The sequence below is a fragment of the Ursus arctos genome, unplaced genomic scaffold (assembly GCF_023065955.2).
Source record: "Ursus arctos isolate Adak ecotype North America unplaced genomic scaffold, UrsArc2.0 scaffold_2, whole genome shotgun sequence".
In the NCBI taxonomy this organism is placed as follows: Eukaryota; Metazoa; Chordata; class Mammalia; order Carnivora; family Ursidae; genus Ursus; species Ursus arctos.
Genome location: NW_026622874.1, coordinates 23,439,696 through 23,460,802, shown reverse-complemented (window position 1 = coordinate 23,460,802; position 21,107 = coordinate 23,439,696).

The following is a 21,107-nucleotide window of genomic DNA, read 5'->3' as shown; positions in this document are numbered from 1 at the left end:
GTTTTGCAGGCCATACGGTCTCTGTTGCAACGACTTTGCTCTTGCAGCCTGAAAACAGCCCCGGACAGTGTATAAACAAATCAGTGTGGCTGTGGTCCAACATAGTGGTTTACGAAAACAGTCACGGGCCCAAGGGCTGCCATGTACTGGACCCCTTGAGGTATGATTAATGCCTGCTTAATGACCCCTGAAGACTATTTTGAAATTACTTGGGCTTCTTAAATTAACAGCTGTAAGTAAAAAGTTGTTTTTCTACCTATAAATATACCCTGTAACTTCAGCTAAAGGATGGGTCTCTTCAGACGATGAAAAACAATCTCAAACATAAGGGAATAAAGAGGAAAGAGTAAGTAACGTGCTGAGCCATCAGGCCGGAAGTAGCTCGTTGTCATACCTCACCCCATCTGGAGGGTTGACCCAGCGGGAGGAACCTGAGGCCAGGTGAAGAGTTTCAGATGCGGGGACAGCGGGAGGGCTTTGGTTTCACCTTGGGTTCATAGCCCTGAGTCCCTGCGGATGACCTGCCACCTTCCCGGTCTTCTGAATCCTCGTAACTATGACACCTGTGGAGAACCGGAAGTCCTCTTGATTGGACTTGCTCGGAGAGAGCTTTAGAGGGCACTAGTTCCTCGCTTTCACAGATGCCTGTTCTTAACCCGTTTGTAGGACCTGATTCAAGCGCAAAGACATCTTTCTCGTTAGTGTGCAGAGTGATGAGTGGGATTTTAAGAACGTGCCCCTATTTGTGTTGTTAGTTCAGGGTCAGCAGTTTCCCCAAAGCTGGTATCGGCATAATCTGAGTCAAAATATCCCCGAAGGTTTACTACTTAAGTAAGCCTTCTAGCCCCCTGATAAATCTGAATTCACCAGCCCCACTTCACTAAGCTCAAAGTGGAATGCCTGAAGAAGACCTCTGGCCCCCGGGAGAGCCACCAAGTAGAAAGGCAGATGGTACCTGCTTTGTAGGGTGAGGAACGACCCATCCCAAGGAAAGATCCCATCTCTCCAGGCCCTTAGCTTACAGGACCAGAAACAGGGCAATTGTACATAGCAGGTAATTTTGCCTGTTCACACTAAGCAAGTTTAAATGAAGTAGATATTCATCATTGGAGTGAAAAATAAGAAACTTCCTAGTAAATTATCAGAGGCTCCAGGGGCTCAGAAGTTACTAGCTAGAGTGCCTTATGTCTGTACCAAGTCCCCCAAGATGATTATATCTGCTCTACACAAATGATATTCTAAATAGAAATTAATTATACGCGGGACACCTATGTGGCTCAGTCACTAGGCATCTGCCTTCGGCTCAGGTCATGATCCCAGGGTCTTGGGATAGAGCCCCGCATCGGGCTCCCTGCTCAGCGGGGAGCCTGTTTCCTCTGCCTTTGCCTCAGCCCCCACCTGCTCGTGTTCTGTCTCTTTCTCTCTCAGATAAGTAAATCTTTTTAAAGAAATTAATGATATGCTTAAGAAAAGGAAATATTTAGCAGAAATCAAATAAAAAGCTGAGAAGTTCCTGGTTGGGAATTCAAATAAAAGAAACCTCAGCATTTCCAGTGTTGTTATAACAGGTCATTTCTTTAACTCTTCTCCCTGCCGGTGGTGTTCTTTCTCCTTTCCATTACAGGAAAGCCTGAGGTCAAGGTGTCACCTGCTCTGTTGACATTGACCACTCCTTCCTTGTGCCCACCCCTCCCCCAGCCTTGTACTGCCTTCTAGCATGGCCCATGGACACATGTTTATTGATCAGGTGTCACTCACTGACCTTTTCCCCCAACTTCCCTCTTTCTCCCCAAAATCCAGGTTTGTGTATTTCTGTCCACATCCTCAGGGCTAGGAGGCATACAGGACATGGTCACTGGGTTGTCTAAATGGTCTAAAGGTAAAACCAACCTTTCTCATTTGCCTATTCTCCCATTTCTGTTACTTTTCCCCTGCGTGAGCAGAGACGGAGGTTTATGGATGTTTCTTAATGCCCTCTGTCCCCTCCTTTCAGCATCGTTCTGCTCTCTCGGTACTCCCACCAAGGGAGGGATTTGCAGGAAGATAAGCAAAACTGCCGTCTTTCACCAAGTGGCATAGCGCCCACCACACACAGCCCTGCAAGCAGCAAGTAGCCTGTGTGATCTTGTCTGCGGGGCCCCTGCTCTGCTTCCCAGCCTCACACCGGCCGCTCCTGACGCTGTGTGTGTCTGCAGTTTTCCTCGGAGCCCCCTTGTACGTATCTCTGGCTCCTGGCCCACATTATAACATTAATTCCCCTTCTTTTTCCCTAACTCCTGGGAATGGAGCTGGTACATTTCAGCAGGTTGGTTAGTGTTTCATCCCGTTGGCTTGTGTGCCTTAGAGAGCCTCATAATACAGGCCGTGCACGGATTGCTTGTGATGACTTCAGTATAGTTTGTATTTATTTCTATAAAAAGTTGAACATCAGGCTCTTGATCAAGAATGTACCCCTCAGACCCAGCATTTTTCCCATGAGTATGTCAATTTAAGTGATTCTCTGTGAAATGTGCCTGGTCATACCTTTGAGGACACCTCTCTATCCTCCCATAATCTTTTTCACCATTGCTAGTAATAAAAAATTCTACTTGAACTTCAGACTATTGCTTTTGAGCTCATGGTATCTGCACTTGTACTGAGATCCTTTGTCATTTCAGTAACTAAATGCAGTCATCAGGAGCGCTTGGGCGGCTCAGTCAGTTAGGCATCTGACTCTTGATTTTGGCTCAGGTCATGATCCCAGGGTCGTGGGATCAAGCCCCTCATTGATCTGTGCTCAGTGTGGAGTCTTCTTCTCCCTCTACCTCTGCTCCTCCCCCAACTCACTCTGTCTCTCTCTAAAATAAGCAAAATCTTTGAAAAATAAATAAATTCAATCATCAAATTGTGCGCCATACCAACTAGTGTTCATTTCTAGTGCAGGGACGCCCGGGGGGCTCAGTTGGTTAAGCGTCTGCCTTCGGCTCAGGTCATGATCCCAGGGTCATTACATTGAGCCCAGTATCACACTCCCTGCTCAGTGGAGAATCTGCTTCTCCCTCTCCGTGCTCTCTCTCTCTTGCTCTCTCTCAAAAATAAATAAAAATATTTAAAAAAATTTCTGATGCAACCCCTTCCTGAATATTCTCCGCTTGCCTTCCAGGATGCAGGACCCGATTTTCCTCCTGTGTCAGTGGGTCCCCGCTGTTCTTTGCATGGGCATTTCTTTTCTCCTGAGCATGGTTTCCAGGTTGAGTTTAGTGCAGAGTAAGCTCAAGTCCAGCCATGAACTGAAATGTCTGGGGAAGATGTGCTGTCCTGGTGTGGATTACACGTTCCCAGGTTGCTGAGCCAGCGTCCAAGATAAAGGCTCAGGAGAAACAACTGTGATTTCAGTGATTACACGTTTAGCAGGGTCAGAGAAGTGGTGTTACAACTTGCTCATCCCTCTTGGCTCAGACAGTCTGCTATGTGTGCTGTCTCGGTCAGGCTGGTACAGAGGCTCAGACCTGGCCAGAGAGATGGGTTTTGCCACATAGATTTCAGACAGGTTGCCCTCCTTGCATTTCTGAAGGACTGTGGAAGGACTAACGCTATCAAGATACCTTGTACCGTATACTATGTTTTGAAAGGTACCTTCATGTTGATTTTCTTTCATTTGCCCCTGATTCGATGAGGGTCTTCATTTGACCAAAGAGGAAATGCAATGATGGTTTGCTACCCTGTCACCCTAACCATTATTTTAGCATGTGGCCATATTCTCTCACGATTTTGATCCATTTTCCTTTTAAGCACCTCTCTTGTGTATATGTGCTTTATAATAAAGTTTCTCAAATCCGTTTTTTGGAGAGATCAAGGCAGGATTTAAATATATTAGTTTAACTTGCCCAATATTAAGGAACCAGTTAGTGGGCAGAATTATTACTTGGAATGCAGTTGTCTTTCAGCCTCTGGGCCATATACCCCACACAGCTCACACCCCTTTTGTGGCCTGTGGTTTTTCCCTCTCTTTCTCTTCCCTTACTTAGGATCAGGAATAAGGAGCATGGAGCTGGCTCACCTAGCCTCCTCTAATGTTAACATCTGATATAACCATGGTACATTTATCATAACTAAGAAACTACTATTGGCAGAAGATTTAACTACAGTCTTTTGCCTGCTTTTAAAAAACCTTCTTTTTCAAGACCCCATTTTTAAAGTAATACTGAATTTTAAAGCAAAATGAGAATACTCAGCATTAATACCCAAACTATGGGACAACAGGAGTGTGGCTAGTTGATTTTACTTTCATAATACAATCAAGACTGCCCAATGTACAACATGTTCGTAATTGACTGCAAGTAACGTCATTCAACAACTTACTAAAATGTCCTGCAAGTTTCAAAAGAGATTTTAAAAAGATCCATCAGAATTAACATGTCATTCATAACTATGGCACAGATTTATTTATTAGAAATAAAAAAATTTATTTATAAAGATTACATTTAAAATTTTTTATTACATCATTTCAGACCTACAGAAAAATTGTAAAGATAGCATAAAAAGTTATTCAATAGTCTTTCTTCAGATTCCTCAGATGTTAATATTTTACTACATTTGCTTTTTCTCTGCTCTCACTCTTGCTCTCAGTGTAGAGAGAAAGAGAGAACTGTTTTAAGTTGCAGACACGATGCCCTTTTACCCATAAATACTTCAATGTACATTTCCTAAAGACAGGGAAATTCCTTACGTGACTACAGCACAATTGTCAAAATCAGGAAACTACCATCGATATGATAGGATTATCTTATCCGCAGCCATTATTCAGATTGTACCATTTGCGGTAAGCAGAATAGTGGTCCCTCCAAAGACGTCCACATCCTAATCCCCAGAACCTGTGAATGTGTAAGGTTGCATGGCAAAGGGGAATTAAGGTTTCTGATGTAATTAAGCTTGTGAATCAGCCCATCTTACAGTAGATTATCCTGGGTTATCTGGGTAGGCCAATATAACCATAGGGATTCTTATAATTGGAGGAGGGAGGCAGAAAAGGAGGTCGGAGTGATGCAATGAGATGAGGATCCAGCCTACCATTTGGGGCTTAAAGATGGAGGAGGAAGCAGGAGCCAAGGAACGTGGGCAGCCTCGAAAAGCTGCAAGGGGCAAGGGAAGAGATCCTCTCCCAGAGCTTCCAGAGGGGAACACTGCCCTGCTGATGCTTTGAGTTTAACCCAGGAAGATCCCTGTCAGACGTCTAACCTACAGAAATGGAAGAGAATAAAGCTGTATTGTTTTAAGCCCTGAATTTCAGGTAATCTGTCGTGCAGCCATGGAAAACGAACACACCCTTTGTCCCAGGAACATCTTTTATAAAAAAACAAAATCTGAAACCATGCGTTCACTTGTCCTGTCTCTTTTATTTCCTCTACTCTGGAGAAGTTCCTGAGTCTTCCTTTGTATTTTCTGATGTTGACATTTTTTAAAAAATAGTTATTTTGTAGCATGTCCTTCAATTGGGTTCCTTTGATGTTTTCTCTTGACTGGATTCAGGCTGTGCACTTCGACAGCGAGAGCATGGAAGTGATGCTGAATTCTCTTCAGTACATCGTACCAGGAGGCACAGAAGTCATGACTGGCGATGTTCACTTCGTCAGCTAAGGGGGGTGGCGCCTCCCGGATTTCTCCGTCGTAGAGTTACTCTGTAACCCTTTGTAAGAATAAGTATCTCGTGAGGACGCACTTTGAGACTATGTAAATAAATATCCTGTTACTCCTTACACTTTTCCCCACTAGTTTTAGTATCCATTGCTGGGCTGCCAAAGGGAGATTTTCTGATTCCATCATTCTTTCTGTATTTATTAGTTGACACTATACCGAGAGGTAGTTTCTCCTTCTCCCCCACTTTTTATGTTAGATCTTCATATTAGATTTATGGATTCCTCTTATTTAACGAGTTACAATAGGTTGCTCTTGATATTTACTTGGATCCTTAAATGTCCCCTATTTGGCCGGTGCGAGTAGCTCAAAGCTGACCCCTGTGACCTTTCGATAATTTCCCTCATTCTTTGAGGGTTATCTTACTTTTGGCACATCAAGACATTTCAGGCTCCTCTTGGATTTTCTGTGTCATAATCCTGGAACCAGCCACTTGTTCAAGGAGCAAAATTAGGTTTTATTAATTTCCCAAGTGCCAAGATCCAACAACAAAAAATGGGTCACTCAAAATGATGGAAAACTCTCAAAAATGATGCTGAATTTCGAGCAAATTGTTTATTAGGCTACTTGGCTTTAGGGAGCGTGGCCTATTTTATGCATTACTGACAAATATTTTTGGAGCACTCATTGCTCTTGCAGCCTACCTGGTACCAGTACCCATGGGTTTTACACTTTGGCAAAGGCAATTTTTCCTAGGTTGAGAAATTTAAGTAGGGGAGGCAGCAAAAAACAAAACATAAAAAATAGTACAAAAATAAAGAAAACATATCTCTCTGAGTACGAATGTGTAAGCATGTTGACAAACAGATGCATAGGGACATTACATATTAATATTACTATATTGGTTTATTCATCAAATGAATGCTCAGGACTGTTCTTTCTGCTACGTCTGTGAAGGACGAATTATATTTATATGAAAAGGTATAATTTTTGGCTGTGTTGAAAAGAATATGGTATGGGAAATGGGCTTGGGGACATTGATCCAGATATGAAAATGCAGAGAATTCAATGATGTGCAATTGAGTGGCTGAGGTTTCCTCCCACCCATTGTTCTCTGTGTATCGAAGATGTTCTGGAACCCAGCACTGTAGTCTCTAATCACAGGGAGAACTCTTACACTCCACGTACTCAGTTTCCATGTTCTAGTTTTTTTGGCTGTCATCTCATAAGGCCAATGACATAGCAAATTATTTCATTATTTCAAATTCTCACTGTTTATTAAGGCTCTACAGAAGTGTCTGGTCAGAGCCCAAACTAGAAAGATCTTGCAATGTTGAGATCAAAAAGAGTACCAAACTATTGATAATCTATTGGTGTCTTATTAGATTCTAAGGAATGGCTGGCAAAAACTATTGTGGACTTTTTTGTGCTTTTGTGCTGAGTTTGATGAGAGTTGAATATGTAATGAAACGGAGTTTGTATGTACATAGGATGGTGGACTCAGGAGTTCTCCTAGAGCACTTGTACTCAAAGTGAGGTCCTAGAGCCAGCAACATCTGCCTCCCCTGTTAACTTCTTAGAAATGCACATTCTCGATACCACCTCAGACCTACTGAATCAGAAATTCAGGGGCGGAGAGGTGAGAGGATAATCTGTGTTTTAATAAGCCCCCTCCAGAGGATTCTGATGCTGGCTAGAGAATTAGAGAGTGCTGCTGGTTCTCAGCAATTATATCTTCTCTGTCTGTGTGTTGGGCTCACCCAGGCATCGTTTTTACTTCCAGCTCCCCTTGCTGGATAGCTCTTTGAGTTGGGAAGACAGTTTAGAATATGTGCTAATTACAGTGTTTGAGAGAATATTAACTCTTTGCTGTGCTTAAAACTTATACTGAGAAACTCTAAGTATTATATAAACATCCAATTGGTTCATCAAGGCATTCCTCTTATGGAATACGAAAACCTATGAAAGTAGGTGAAGACTGACAAATCTATTTAAAAATTTTTAATATAAATATTTTTGTTTCCAATTGATTTCTCCACTTTTCACAAGATCTTCTAAATAATAATTTCTATCCACTAGATGTGAACAGGCCAAAATATTATGGGATAGGCTAGACTTTTTATGATTCATAATTATCATCTAATGCTATGAATTTGGCAAGGTTGTTCTGAATGTTTCCACAAGCATGAAATAAAAGAGAGCCAAGTCATTTAATGTGGGAGATGCATTTGAAATTAGGATAAGCAACAAATATACCTAAAGACATCAGACGAAGTTCAATTTAGACCTCAGGCCGTACTGAGTGGCCACAATTCATGGACAAGTTAGCTGTGTACCCTTAGCTAGTCTCTCAACCCTGCCTATTTTTCCTATAAATGGGGCTGTCACAACCCTGCAGAATTGTTCAAGTCAATGGGTAAGTATGTAAAAGAATACAAAATTTAGTATAATCAGGTAAACTAAGTTTTTGTGGGGCTGGAAGCTTGTACAACTTGGGGTCTTCTTTTATTTTTCTATTTTTTTTGAACTTTTTAAAAATTAAAATTCAATTAATTAACATTTGATGTATTATTTGTTTCAGGAGTACAGGTCTGTGATTCATCAGTCTTATATAATACCCAGCGTTCATTACAACACGTACCCTCCCCGTGTCCATCCCCCAGTGACCCCTTCCCCCCCACACGCTTCCCCTCCAGCAGCCCTCGGTTTGTTTCCTAAGATTCTGAGTCTCTTATGGTTTATCTCCTTCTCTGGTTTCGTCTTGGAGTCTTCTTTTAAAAAATATATATCATAATAAAAGAAATCTGTTACAAAGAGAAAAAATATATATATATATGTGTGTGTGTGTGTGTGTGTGTGTGTGTATATATATATATATATATATATATATATATATATATATATATAAATCATAAATGCACAAGTGAGTATGGAGCGGGTAAGGGGCCCATAAGCTCCTTTACTTCCACATGCGAAATCCACGTCCGTGTTGCGACTCTATTTATTTCCGGCCGCGGTAAGGCAGAGTGGTTGCTTCCTTTATGTCACTGTGTCATTGGGTGTGTGCATGACTGTACTTCCCTTCCACGGCAGACAGCTCAGCCGCCGTCTGGCCAGGAGAACCTGTTTGGTGTGCTCACTGCATGACGACAGCGGGCGCGGCTCCGAGGGCAGTGCCAGGCTCTACGGAGCGCGCCCCGAGGCTGCAGAATCAGACTTCTGCCAGGGGAGGAAAGAGCGCCCGAGGCCCGCGTTCCCCGCAGCCGCGGTGAATGGCTTGACTGGGCAGAGCCTTCCAAATCTTCATTAAACCTCTTGATCTCAAAAGTGGAAGAGGCAAAATGCAATTTTTAAAGATCACTTGTTAAAATAGAACTTCAACCACTTCTGGGGCGCCTGAGTGGCTCAGTCGTTAAGCGTCTGCCTTCTGTTCAGGGCGTGATCCCGGGGTCCTGGGATCGAGCCCCATACCGGGCTCCTCCGCTGGGAGCCTGCTTCTTCCTCTCCCACTCCCCCTGCCTCTGTTCCCTCTCTCGCTGGCTGTCTCTCTCTCTGTGTCAAATAAATAACTAAAATCTTAAAAAAAAAAAAAAAAAAAAGAAAAGAAAAAGAACTTCAACCACTTCTATCCTCAGGAAACTGCACACCAGAGTCCGTCTCATGGACGGGAGTCATTGTGAGACGCTTTCTGGCCCAAACGTGCTCTAAGCGTGCACGACGCGGAACGGCACATCCACTCGGGACAGCAAGGGCGCAGACCCTGATGTGTCAGCCCTGACTTGATGCTGTTTGCTTTTTCTTCAAACAAACAGCAACAACAAAAACAGTGCTATTTCAGTAGTTGAAAGAGCTGAACTCCTCCTTTTTTAATTCCAGTTAACACAGAGTGTTCTGTTAAGTGCTTATTAGGATAAGTGTATTCTTAATCCCCTTCACTAATTTCACAGTCCCCCCTCCCCGGCCCCACCAAAAGATCTGAACTCTTTTGAAAAAAAAAATTATTTATTTTTAAATAATCTCTGTACCCGATGTGGGACTCAAACTCACAACCCCAAGACCAAGAGTGGCGTGCTCTACCAGCTCAGCCGGCCAGGCCCTCCAAAGATCTGAACTCTGAAGCTTACCGTTCTGAGTCTATGCTTGTGGAGCCTGTGGGCTGGGGCAGAATAACATAGTGTCCTTTCTTTAGGGAGACCATCTCCCTGGGGACTCCAAGTAACCTGTGCGTTTTTGCTCTCTTAAGTGGCACATTGAAGAATAGTCTGATCAGAAAACACTGAATGAAGCTTCAGTTCAGGACTACAAGACCTCAGTTAGTTACTTTTCTCAAAGGAAAGTGATTTCTGATATTTAGGACTAAAGGAGAGCCGGGGCAAGCCCGCCTCGCACACTGAGAGTCAATTCGGTGACTTTCTTAAGGAACCTGGGAAAGAGGCTCGCCACCTGTGAACGATTTACACAGCTCATCTAGGCCTCGTCAACATCTGCAATAGAGGAACTCTAGTTCTTATTCATATGGGCATCATTACAGTAAGCAAATTTTAAGCAAGTTTGATTTACTGACTCTTAAGTGTCTAAGAAACTTCAGTGACCTGGCTTTCTACACCTATGTACTGAGAACCAGCTCCGTGTGAGGCCCGGCCCAAGCTGGTGGGGATAGAGCAGCGTACAGAACAGACTAAAACCCCTGCTCCTGTGGGACTTAGGTTCTAGTCGGGGAGATACAATAAAAGATGAGTAAAATATGTAAATATTAGCTAATATGAGCACTTAATATGTTCCAGGTGTTGGCCTAAGAGCTTTAAAGTATTATGCCTACAACCTGATGAGATCGGTGCTGTTATTATTCCCATTTTGTAGATGACAAAATGAAGACTAGAGATACTAGCCTGACTACCTGCTAAGGAACAAGCCAGGCCTCGAGCTCAGGCAAACTGACTCGAAGTCCTACCTGTATCTCAACCACCCATTACACTGCCTCTATGTGGCACCAGTGTCTAGTGGCGCGGAAAGTTCTATGGAGAAAAACAAAGCAGGGAAGGGGGAAAGAAAGGGCTCGGTGGTGGGGCAGAGCTCGCAATCTGATACAAGATGGTGGAGAAAACCCCACAAAGAAGACAGCATCTGAGTAAATCCAGAGCTACACGGATATCTGGAGGAAGCACATTCCAGGTAGGGACACAAGAGATTACAAAAGTCCCAGAGTGGAACCAGCCATGTGGCTGAGGATGAGTGAGGAGGAGGACAGTGAGGTGGCGGGGGGTGGGGTGGGGAGTGGAATACATCATTCGAGACCCTGATGCCATTACAGGGACTTTGGCGTCGACTCAAAAGGAGGTGGAGTACCTAGGAGCTTTTGTAATGAGGTCTGAATTATACTATAATAGGAGCAGCCTGGCAGTTATGTTTAGACTAAAAGTGGGCAAAGACAAAAGGAGATGAGACAGGAGGCTAGCACAGTAATCTATGCAAAAGATGAGGGGTTTGGATTAAGGCGATCTCAGTGGAGGTAATGAGAAGTGGTCCAATTCCTATCATGATCTGAAGGTAGAGTGAGCGGCAAGATTTGCTGTGAGAAAAAGAGAATAGTCAAGGATGACGTTAAAGTGCTTAGACTGAACCTGACGCTTGTTTTGTTTTTTATTCCTTACTCATTTTCAGGCCTTTCCATATAGGGAAGACTGAGGCAGAAGAGGTCTAGGGGGCAGAATATCGGGAGCTCAGCTCTGTGTTACAGCTGGGATGTTAATTACCCATCCAAATGTAGATTTCAATTAGGCAGTTGAACATGATCTCAAGAGTTCAGAGGTGCTGTGCAAGCAAGCTAAACATATAAATTTGAAAATCAGCAGATGTGCTTAACGCTATGAAACTAGCTAAGAAAACCAAGGGAGGGACTAGAAACAGAAAAGAGATGAGATCTAAGGCCTGAGCGTTGGATGGCTTCCCCTCCATGAAGAGGGCACTTCTATGTTCCCAGGTAAGAGAGAGGCACATAATGTTCTGGAAACCAAGACAAGTGTTTTAAGGAGAAAGGAATGATCGATTCTGACCAATGATGCTGGTGGATCCTAGGATACGTAGGCAGAGAACTGGCCATCGAGTTTTACAACATGGAGGTCCTTGTAGACCTTGCAGAGGCCATCTCCGCGGAGTGGTGGAGGCAAAGGCCTGATTGCAGCGTGGGAGAGGCGGCGTGAGATCTAACAGCAGCAGTTGCAAGAGAGACCAGGAGGTGAGAAATGGAGGAGCGCAAGCACAGGCTACTCTTTAGTTGTCCCTAAGGGAGACAACTCTGAAAGGGAGCAGAGAAATGGGGCAGAAGCTAAAGTGTAACAGTTGAAGGGAGTTTTTGAGTTTTAGGATGAGAAAAGTTCAGAAAAGGAAGAAAAAACAATGCAGGAGAGTGAAGAATCCTTCTCCAGCGGGTGGAGTGCTGTCCCCGAGTAGGACGAGGGATGAACCCTCCTGTGGGTCGTAGGTGGGGTACGTACCAGCGGGGAAGGTGGAAAGGAGGGCAGGTTGTGGGCAGAAAAGCATGTGGGAGAGGTGCTCTGCCAAGTGCTTCTATTTTCTCAGAGTCTTAGGAAATAGGTCACGGCAGAGAGTGACATGAGGGAGGAGGTGTGAGAGGATCGAAGAAAGGGGAAAGTATGAAATAGTCTTCAAGGAGAATTAGGAGAACCAATGGACTAGGGAAATGACGTCTGACTGCTCAGACGCCCTTTGAGGTTAATGAGCATGAATTCAATCTATGGCAGTAGTTAAGTCTGGGATTCTAATGGGACCTGAGGGAGGAAGGCGGGAAAAGGGTGGGAAGCACTGGGATGGCAAGGGGGGGTCGGACAAGTACAAAGATGGTAGGTTCAATGGATTGCAGGGGCTGAGGTATTGTTAAAGTCGGGGCACTGGACAGACTGAGCTTCCCAAATCAGAGGTGGTGATTAGAAATGGGGGGGGGGTGCTTAAAACTGAAGTTCTGGAAGAGGTGCAGTTACTTGGAATGGCAAGATCTAGATGTGATCGCAGGAATGAGTAGCCAAGTAGAATGTGTTTTAATAAAAAGTGTATTTGGTTAAGCAGTCACACTTTTCTCACATTTTCAACCCTGTCCCAGTTGAAGCCACCTCAGTAAATTGTCCAAAACTTTGTTTTATTTCTCAAATGAAACTGAATGAAGTCTTTGTTCACTGGCAGCCCACAGGCCATGAATGACCCATGGTGACTCATCAATGCCCTGGCTCTCCGCATCCTGCCTACGGACACATGACTAGGACATTTGACGAGACTCCCTGATAGGAAAGGACGGTTTTGAATCCCCAGTGAAGATTAGCATACATACTTGGGGTTGATGAAGTATACTTGAGTAATTTCTGTAAAGCCAATGGTTTAAGAAGGGATATTTTATTGATTCTAACCAAAGAGCAGATTATTGTATTTCCCTTTGTGGTTGCCATGTGCATTCTGCAAACTGGCCTTCTTTTAAGTATACCCCTTATAAGGCAAAGAATTTGAAAACGATGTACCCAGAAAACCTAAATCAGAACCCTTAATTTGAATGTTTCTTTTCCAGCAGTTGAGTTAACTGAAAAAAAAAAAAAAAGACAAAAACAAAAAATGTTCAAGAATATAAGCTCATATCAATTACCTCATGGGGAAAAAAAATTAAAAAGACAAAGAACTATCCAAAATTTCCAAGTGAGGTCAAAGGATGAGTCAAAATTTGGCTTACACTGCCATGTTAACTGTAGCGCTAAAGAGTAAAAATAGTGGTTAAGAAAGAACCGGATCTAAACTCTTCAGGAAGGATTGTACTAGGGGTGGCTGGGTGGTGCAGTCAGTTAAGCACTGGACTCTTGATTTTGGCTCAGGTCCATGATCTCAGGGTCGTGGGTTCAAGCCCCACATTGGGCTCCATGCTCAGCATGAAGTCTGCTTGTCGTTCTTCCTCTGTTCCTCCCCTCACTCACATTCTCTCTCTCTCTCTGTCTATCTCTCAAATAAAGAGATAAATAAAATCTTTAAAAAAAAAAAGATTGTACTACTCATGCTTTGGACAATTCAGGTGACACAGAGAGGGCTTCTGACTTGTTAAATGAAGGCTTGAAGGCCTCAGTCTGGAGAATGAAATGCTATACTGTAGGATAGTCTGTTAACAAGGGTTTCGTTAGCCAGAAACCATATCCCATCCCAACATCTTTCCTCAACTCTCTGTCTAATCAAGGATTCTCCATTTGCTGCCTTTTTAGGAAGTGGGGGATTAAGAAGGCTCTGAACTGGCCAGGATAATTCATTTTGAAAATCTTCAGATGATACACAGGAGCTGTTCAAGGTCATTTTCCTTTTGCTCATTTTAATGTCTGAGATAACAGATTGAGATGAAGGCCTGTCGTCTGGTGCTGGTGAAAGCAGAGCGGAAGAGGGTAAGACAGGACCCGAGGCCGCGGCCACTGGGTGATGATTGCTTCTATATGCCATGCCATGGGTGGGTTTGCAAAGGGATTGTCAGAACCCTGGAATGCTGTGACTAGGGCCGTGCCCGACCTAAGGTGGAGTGAGGAACCCCTGAGCACATCAGAGGCCTCTCTGTCTTGAGGTAGACTTTGGAGAGGTGAGCAAACATTTGCCTGTTTCCATAAGCCTATGCTGTGGAAGCGAATTCTGAATTGCTTTCAGAGAAAAAAAAATACTCTCTTAAAAAGAATAATGGTGGCTGAACAGATGTAGAAACATTATCAGCTGATCCAACAATACTCTTTCCCCATTTTCTTTCAAATGAACAACCCCAAACATCAGCTTTTTCGTTTTACAAGAAGTCTTTCTAAGGAAAAGTTCAAGTGGATTTTCAGCTACCCAGCCAATTATTTGAATTATTTTAATTTATAGGCATGGAATGTATTCTCAAATGGTTTGGTGGTGGTGGTGGTGTGTTTGTATGTGTGTGAGAGAGAGAGACAGAGAGAGGGAGAGGAGAGAGAGATCTTTAAGAGCATGTTATGCTAGGTCAATCTAAAGATGTATGTTTTAGGAGAAGCGCAGAGCTAGCTTCCTTTTTGGGGAGGGGCAGGCTTCATGCCCACAAAAGGAGCCTAATGGCCTGGAACACTAGAAGCGCATTCTCAGGACACGCTGAGGTAACCAGTTTAAACTTGCCAAAGGATGCTTTTCCACTTGGCTCACACTATTCATTCATATTGGTTTTGACCATCCCACTTGTTTTATTTTTAATGCCTTATTCATTTTCAGGCCTTTCCGTATAGGGTTAGCAAGGAATTGCTAATTCCAGAGCTGGCTGGCATTTGTGACACTGAATAGAAGATTAAGTCAGGTTTTAGAAACCTTGTTTTTTCATATTTCCTCCATGCCCAGCTTGAGAGCACTCCAAATATTAATACTTAATTACAGAAAGTGGTAAGTTTCAAAGAAACCGATTTGGGGGAAGTTGGCTTTAGACTATTTTTCAGTGGTGCTTGGTAAACACTAAACAATTCATTCAAGCAAAGATTAGCCTGGAAAAGTTACTTGAGGGAAAAAAACAAATCTCCCATGGAGAAGAAGTCCAAACAATTTTTGTAGCTATTCTGCCCTCAAGGAAGAGGAGGGTAACTCCCACTCCTTAACTGTGGGCAGCAGGGAGTGACTTCTGAAGAGAACAGTATGGAAGGGGGTAAAGAGTAACTTCATGGTGGAGAAACCTGGCAAAACTGCCTCAGCCAGGTGACTAAGGTCAATGTCAACAGTGATGTCATGTTGACAGTATGTACCCTTGATAGGATGGAATGAAAATGGCACTTACCTCTGTGGTCTTCCTCCCCAAAACCCATGTCCCCAGTCTAATCATGAGAAAAATATCAGACAAATCCCAAGTGAGGGACATTCTACAAAACATGTGATGAGCCCTCAAAACTATCAAGGTCATCAAAAAACAGGGACTGTCTGAGAAACTGTCACAGCCAAGAGGAGCCAAAGGAGACACAAAAACTAAGTGTAATGTGGTGTCTGGATGGGATCCTGCACTAGGAAAAGGACATTAAGTAAAACAAACAAACTAAGGAAATCTGTAAGATATGGTCTTTAGTTAATAATAATGTGTCAGTAGTGCTTTATTGTGACAAATGCACCATCGTAATATAAGATGTAATTGGGGAAATGGAATATGGGGTATATGGGAATTCTCTGTACTCTGTATTTAAGTTTTTTTTTTTTTTTAAGATTTTATTTATTTATTTGACAGAGAGACAGCCAGCGAGAGAGGGAACACAGCAGGGGGAGTGTGAGAGCAAGAAGCAGGCTCTCAGCGGAGGAGCCTGATGTGGGGCTCGATCCCAGAACGCCGGGATCACGCCCTGAGCTGAAGGCAGACGCTTAACGACTGCACTACCCAGGCGCCCCTCTGTATTTAAGTTTTGTATAAATCTATAGCTTTTCTAAAAATGAAATCTATTCAAAAATTACTTGAATGAAAGGTAAACACACTGCTCTCACACAGTCTGATGCAGAAAGTCTCATCACAAATCGGGCAGTCCTGGGCAGTTGGAACCCCTATAAATATGGACTCCGCCGTCCAGGCAATGCTGTGAAGAGAAGTGTGTTCCCAAGAGCCCAGCTTCCCCATTCTGGGCCCTTTCCCCTCGTAAAGATAAGAGCTAATACTAACCTAGTGCTATGCTAAGTATTTGGCTCATTAATCACCCTTTACCTTCACAGCAGCAAACACTATGACGTAGGCGGGTGCCGATATTATTCTTCTTTTGTCCAGGCAGAAAATGCCACCTAGAGAACGGAAGGATCCGGGATCACCCTGCCTGGAAGGGTGGAGCTGGGATTAAAAATCCAGACTGTCTGGGCCCCAGAGCCAGTGTTCTTGTACCTCTCTCATTTGTGTATTCCCCACCTGCCTTCACCCCTTCTCTTCCAGGCATTCAGGGGCTCCTGCTCTCTTCAACAGGAATTCTCTTAGTTTATGAAGGGCCGAATTTAGGAGGGCCCATGGTGTCAGCTGTACTGTGTAGACTCAGTAGAGAAATAGGGGAGGCAGGTCAGGTGCCGTGAGCAAGGTGGGAAAGCACCACTCTCTGAAGCAATGCCTGGCTTCTAATTACAAAACTGGCCCCGATCCCACGCTCAGATCCCCACAGGGACTTGCAGCAATCCTGAATCCCATCCTGTAGTCTACTCTAGCCCTAAACCGAAGTGTGGTACCCACCTGATGTTTTGGAAACAATCCAACCTTCGGGCATTTTCAAGTGGTTTCTATAATGAGCACTAGTAAACCCACAGGTGTGCCTAAAGGAGGCTTTGTGAAGCTGAGCATACTTCCCCAACCCTATATTTCAGAAAGGTTGACTCCCTTTTATTTACAAAATAAGGTGCAATTGTATGTGCCAGCCCAAACGAAGAGAAGTAGGTACTCTTTCATGTTTGCAAAAGATGTACATAAGACTTGGAGAAAGTGATTTGAAACGGCAGCTTCTCAAATTCTGCCCTTTTCCATACATTTCCTTAAATGGTTATAAAGTTCACAATTTAATAAAGACTCTTGGAAAGGCTCGTCGAAGAATAGAGCCATTCAGTAACTTCATAAATGCAGGGGGCTACATGTAAAATATTCCATCATGACTTCCTGCTGGAAAAGTCAAAGCTGGTTTAGGTCACTTGGAGGCGAGGTTGCTGTTTGTTTTATGAGTTCCCTGGAGCATGGTGCGGTGATAAGACTTCTTTTTTTCCCCTCGGGTTATCTGTTTTCTAATGTTTCCACAGTGGACATGTGTTGCTCTTATCCTAACAGAAGTAAACAAGGAAAGCTATATACATATATATATGTGTGTATTATCAGAAATTATCGGAAAGGTCAGATTGTTGTTTTGACAGGAAATGGCTTACCTGGAAAATCGTGAGGGGAGCATGCGCAGGAGTGGTTCTTCCTGTGACTGACCAGCCATCACCAAACAGCTTGAGGGAGATTTCTTCTGCGAGCGCAGCAGGACTCTGGGGATTCCCTCTAGCCACTGTTGATGGTTTGATGATCTGGCAGAGGTTTGAGTAGTCTGGTTTCACGGAATTCACAAATAACTTGCAGACAATTCAGTAAAACAAAACAACAGAACACACTGCCAAGGTTGGAACGCAAATCAACGTAAGGAACGGATACCAATCAATCTGGAAGAAAACAATGAGGGTAAGTCCATGACCTTCCAAAACTAAGGCTTTCACTCTGAAGCTGGTGTGTTCATTTCTTTTTCAGCTCTGCTCAGGAAAGAATGGGGAGAAAAACATCAACTTAGGTTTACATGTGAGGGACTTCTATTGGTCCAATGGAGTCCAACTTTCTCTCCTGTAACATCATGATTTAGAGATTAGAGTCAGCTCCAAAGTGGGCTCATGTGGACCCAAGCCAGGGGTTTGCAAACTTTCTTTTAAAAGACCAGATTGTAAATACTTGAGGATTGATGGACGCTATGGTCTCTGTGAACAACCACAGATCTCTGCTGTTGTGGTGCAGAGGTCGCCGTGGATAAAATGTAGCAGAGGAGTTTGTGTTCCAATGAAACTTCCCAGAAGCAGCTGGTGGGTAGGATTTGGCCCACAGCCCTGGTTTGCTGACTTCCGGCATAAGCCAATCCTAGTTTTCCCACCCCTCTTGCCAGTGATTAGGGTACCCAGGCTTAATCCAATCCACATACACTACTTTCCTGGTGATAGTTACTGATTGAGAGGCAGGCATAGGACCTAAATCAGCCCAATCAGGAAGGGGAAGGATTTTTGTTTGCAGTCTTGGGGAGAGGGGTTTGCTTTCTTCCACCGACTTGAGTAAGGAAGCATATAATCCTGATTGTTACTGGCAACCAGTCAACAACTATGAAGGGAACCAGCCTGCAGATGAAGTGGACTCTGATGACAGAAGAGAAAGACAGAACTTGGATCCTTGATGGCATTACTGGACCACAGGATAATTTAACCCTGTTTCCCCTCCAACCTCTGGATTTTCAATTATGTGAGCTGATAAATTTGCTTAATGTAAAAATCACTTGGAGTTGGGATTTCTATTGCTTGTAGTTAAATGCATCCTACCTGATGGAAAATTTTAAAATAAGTTTATGACTTTCAAAGGTTGCACATGCTAAAAAGAGTTGATACCTGTTTCTATAAAATTTCCTTTCTATGAAAAAAATTTCCTTTCCATCATTAAAAATAATTGTGAAAAATAAGAAATGAAACAGCTCTTTTTAATTGCCTAGATTGATTAGTGTGGTTCTTCCAGGAGGCAGGGAAGTTTTGATTAAATGGCCTTTAATTTATGGAATATCTGGTTGGAGGATACTTTCTCTGTGCTTCGACCAAGAAGATGGATATAAGAGGCACTGAAGACCTGGACAAGGGCACCGAAGACCCTCACCGAAGACCTTGAGCACAGACTGTCCACTCACACCCTTGGACTTAAGCACGGGTCTCTTCCCTTCAGCATCTTCAAGCTCTAAGTATAAGAAAGTACTTTTCAAACGCACATCTAAAACTGGAATAATGAAGATAATCCAGAACCTTAGGCCTTCATGAAAAGAGTTTATCAAAAACAACAATAATACATAACCACTTGTGACATGCAAAAAGAAGTACTTTTCATAAACAGCATCTCATTTAGAGGCTTAGTGTTCCTTCTGCCATTCTTATTATAGTTATAGACCATTGTTTTCTATTCATTGTAGTCTCTCTTATAGCTTTAGCAATCTACTCAATTACTTTTAGAAAAAAAGGGAACTTGAGTTTTAGAATTGTTTTTCCTCCAAGCAGGTCCAATCCGTATAGTATTAATGTGGTTAGTCATCTTCCGAACATTGTTAAGGGGTAATTTAGATTAGATAGTGTCCCTCATCACATTAATATTTAAACTGAGGCACAGAGGGCTAAGTGAATTCAGTCTTGCAAAAATAAGTACTAAACCTGCATTAGTCATTCGTTAAAAGAAATATTACTGGGGGTGTACCGAGAGCCAGGCAGTGAGTGTTCTAGGCCTCGTTACAACACAGAGTCTCGGCTGTGCTAGAGCTTATGTTCCGGAAGGAGAGACAGATAATAAGCGTGAATGTCTAATGTGGGGTGGTGAGAAGTGGTAAGAAGACATACAAAGCAGAGTCAGGCATAGATGCCGAGTGGGCAGAGGTGGGAGGTGGCATCTGATTGTGGTCATTTTCTTTTCTTTCCTTTTCCTTTTATATTTTATATTTATTTGTGAGAGAGAGAGAGAGAGCACAAGCAGGGGGAGCGGCAGGCAGAAGGAGAAGCAGGCTCCCCACCGAGCGAGGAGTCCGACTCCGTGCCCGATCCCAGGACTCTGGGATCATGACCTGAGCCGAAGGCAGACGATCAACCAACCAAGCCACCCAGGTGCCCCTGATTGTGGTCATTTTCACCCTCAGGTGGGACCTGCTCTGAGACAGAGCATACTTCCTTCTTTGAGAAACAGCAGGGAGGCCGGTGTGGTCAGAGCAGAATGAATGAGAGATGGATGGGACACATTGTGTATGACCTTAGAGGCCCCACATGGACACTAGGTTTTATTCTGAGAAAGATGGGAATTGTTGAGTGTCACGAGCCTACGGATTCCCTGACAAACCTAAAAATCACCAGCAATACCAAGACAGCAAAACTGATGAATTCTTACTCTTCATTAAGCTGATTGGTAGTCGTAACAAGTAGTCGAATGGCCATTGATGACACAGAGCCAAGGGATTAATTCATTGTTCTTTTCCAGTGCAGCTTGTTGTACCAGGAAACTCTACTCCATGATCATATTTTTCATTTGGTCCCTTCGTGCCTAAGGAAGTGTGTTTCTGTAACACCTGTCTTATCCTTTCCCCAGAGATGATGTAGCGTGGAGCTGTGTGATTTATCAAGTGCCTACCACCATGTCTGGCTCCAAGGAGATGCTCAAAGAAACTCATTGAACAAGTAAGAAAAGGATGAGCACAGCAAAATATTGTGATAAGGAATCTCTATAAAAAATTATCTCAATAAAATAAAGTTGTCAGACTTTAATATTAAGGGTTTAGTCTAGGGTCACTGAAAAGACAGATTACAAGCACTTCTTTCCTCTTTCTTGTGTCATATTATTTTCTTTAAAAAGATCAAATCATAAAGCAAAATCTGCATTGCGATGACAGTTTTTGAAGATAAATTCCATTTGTAGGTGATTACAACACCTGAGTAAGATTTCAAACATGTTCTGGGAAAGCAATTTAAAATACTTTTTTTTTTTTTGACATTTTACAAATGCTCAGTATTTTGCTTCTCATAGAATACGCTTCAAATAAAGCAATGTGAATACAGTAAGGAAATGGAAGAAAAAGAAAAACAGGCAACTTTCTAAATTTTTGACACAAGAAGGTGAAACTTAAAGTCAGAGCAAGGATCTTATATCCCATTTCCAGGCTTCTAGTTTACAAGACTTTATTAATATAAAAACGATATTTGCCAATAGAAATTCAGAGTCAGAAAAT